This window comes from Grammomys surdaster, unplaced genomic scaffold (assembly GCF_004785775.1).
Source record: "Grammomys surdaster isolate TR1022 unplaced genomic scaffold, NIH_TR_1.0 242, whole genome shotgun sequence".
NCBI classification, from domain to species: domain Eukaryota; kingdom Metazoa; phylum Chordata; class Mammalia; order Rodentia; family Muridae; genus Grammomys; species Grammomys surdaster.
The window spans coordinates 1,584,412-1,587,653 of record NW_021604687.1 but is presented as its reverse complement, the minus strand read 5'-3'; positions in this window follow the sequence as shown (position 1 = coordinate 1,587,653).

Below are 3,242 nucleotides of genomic sequence, written 5' to 3'. Positions count from 1 at the left end.
AAATTCTTTAAAAATACAGGTGGACACTATTAGAGATGTGAAGTGATATTAAACAGTGGCATGCAGATGATTTTGTCAAACAATAGAGCACTGAATATTTCACAGAGGAAACTCTGAGAATCAAGGGGCTGGCAAGTAGAGAAAAAAAGCAGGAAGGGCCCAAGTACGAAACCTAGTGTCTTACTAAGGAGAAAAGTGGTACTCAATCAGTCATAAGGAAGCTGGATATATGAAAATCAAGGACAAGTGAGCTGCTGACTAATGTGTTCTCATTTTTCCTGAATATGTTCCTTTGCTACTGATATAAAGAATACATTTATTTATTTATTTATTTATTTATTTATTTATTTATTTATTTATTTATAATGCTTAAGAGACAGACCTGGACTTTATTCATGAGAGATGCGTTTCTTTCTGACTTCAAAATTGATCATCAAGGACTTCTACAAATGCACTGAATTTTGTTTTCTTTAGTTTATTATGTGTCAAATATATTTACTCTCACCAATAACCCCATATATACCCACATAACTTCTTAACCCAAAAAGATCCCTGATTAAAATCAAGAGAAAAGACTTACAGAGATTCACTGCTGCCTTTATATTTCCACCAGGCTCTAGGATTTGAGCACAATGGGAATTGAGAGTTGGGGTCAATCTATTTTTCTGTGACCATATACAGGTTTGCAATCAAGTTGAATAAAGACTCTCTTGTATTATTTTAATAATTACTCTGGCTAGTGTATGCCAGTTTGACACAGGCTAGAGTCATCTGAAAGGAGATAACTTCAATTGTGAAACTGTCTCCATAAACTCAGGCTGCAGGCAATTGTTAGTGAAGATAGGTTAAGATGTTTTTGATACTGACTCTGATGTACAAAATCTTAGGAAACAATCTGAAGTTCAGGAAAGCATGCTCTTAATAGTTAAGCTGGAAATTTTTGAAGTTAGGAACAAGAACAGTAGCAACTTTGGCTGAACTGAGTCTCACAGAAGCTGGACTAGTGATGATTGATTTCTTGTATCCACTTTTGCCCCCAGCTTCCTGATTTGGTTTAATAAAAATTGCTGATGGATATATATATGCATTCTGAAAATTTAAATTAGATATGATAGATTGCTTTTTATATAAAACTTTAGATTTGTGATTTTTAGCAATCTTATAGGATTGCTCTATAAGACAAATAGCAAAATAATTAATTCTTTCTGTGTAACAATAAATTGCTTCCTGCCAGTAGAAGTTGGCTGAGAAATCTATCTTGCTGGCTCATATTTTGTTATTCTATAATTTGTTGCTTAGTTATGAGTGTACATGGGTTCTTTGGAATTGTAGTACAAATAACTTATGCTTATCCCTGACTAGTTCACAAATAGAGACACAGAATATGTTTATTTTATTTAGCCTTGACAATTACTGTGGGTAACCCACAATCTACTCTTCTAACTGCAGGCCAGACTACCTCTTCAGTGGTGTACCCCAGATACTTGCTGTTTCTCATGGCTATGGGTTCATTGTTCCTCTCTCCACATGATGGTTTCCTCCCTCTTCCTCTCTCTTCTATTTATGCAGCCAGTTCACTCCTAACTCTCTTACCTCTAATCCCTCCAGTAATTGGCAATCAACAATATTATTTAACCAATAGTTTTAAATCAAGGAACAAGGTTCTTTGACCAACAAAAGTTTGTAAACTCGTAGGACTAGACCTTCAGGTATAGAATTTAGCATTACAATCCATAGCAATAGACCAAATATCAACAGGGAATAATTTATTTTCTTTACCTATACTATATAATGTTTTTTCATGTGAAAGTATTAGAGAACATACAGTTTTTCCATAATCATTCACTAGAAGAAAAATAGAATATAATTACATTATAATTTATGTTGTTTAAAAGATTTTGCTGGGATATATAAGCTATGGAAGAAAAAATTAAATGTGTTGGACCTTATTTTATCCACCTACTGTGTGTATATGTGTATGTACGTATATGGGCATATGTGTATATATGTGTATATGTGCACAGGTTTACCTGTGTACATGTATACATGTGTATATGTGTGCCTGTATAACCATGTACTCGTGTACCTGTTTATATATGAATACATGTGTATATATGTATATCTGTGTGTATGTGTGCATATATGTGTGTATATGTGTGCATATATGCATATGTGTATATGTGTACATGTGTAGATTTACCTGTCACATGTGTATATGTATACCTGTGCATTCATGTACCTATGTACATATGTATATATGTATATGTGTATATGTATATACGAGTGTATATGTATATATGTTTACATATGAATATGTTTATATCTGGTATATATGAAATGCTTGGAGCCTGCTTGCTGGAGTTTGGCTCCATCCATTCAATGTGTGAATGTATATATATGTATTATCTCTGTCTGTCGGTCGTATGTATGCATGTATGTATGTATGTATGTATGTATGTATTTGTATTCTGAGGTTATTGGAGCCTGCTTTGTTTCATCCATTCAGTGTAAGTGTGTTTGTGTGTGTGTATGTATGATATTTTTCCTTTTCTTTCTCACTAGCCCCTAAAAGTTAAATGAGTTCTGAGTTTCTCACTGTACACATGGAGTTCCAAACCCAATGAATCAAACTTTGTTTCCTCAGAGGAAAGCCTGCTGAGAGATTTCTCTAACCACTGACTGCTATTAGCAGCAGCGCCCATTGCTTGCTATCAGAAGGACTCCCTTGAACCCTTCTAATGCTACCCCCTCCCCCATCATCTACAATCAGCACTGACTCTGATCACCAATGCCTCATCTCTCTACGTGCCTTGGATAATGATCATATTCATAAAGTATTCTACTACATTCTTATTTTATAGAAAAAGCAAAGGATAGATTTAATTTAAGCAAATATCCCTAAACCTTAAAATCATTCTTTCAGAAAAACAAAAATTAGACATGATATATCAAAGAATTTGTGTGAACTAGCAACAATGTAGCACTTAGCCTTCAGTAATCTCTCCACAAAGGGTCCTCAGAAGTTGATAATATAAGATTTCCAAGAAAACTCTATTATTCACTACACCTGCACAGTTACTACCAGAAAAAGGATTGACTTTCCTGATTTAGATATAAAAATCAAGCAATCATTGACCTAGCAGATCAATGAGGTAGTTAAAAGAGAAAGGGAGAAAGAAAGAAAGGAAGAAAGAAAGAGAGAGAGAGAGAGAGAGAGAGAGAGAGAGAGAGAGAGAGAGAGA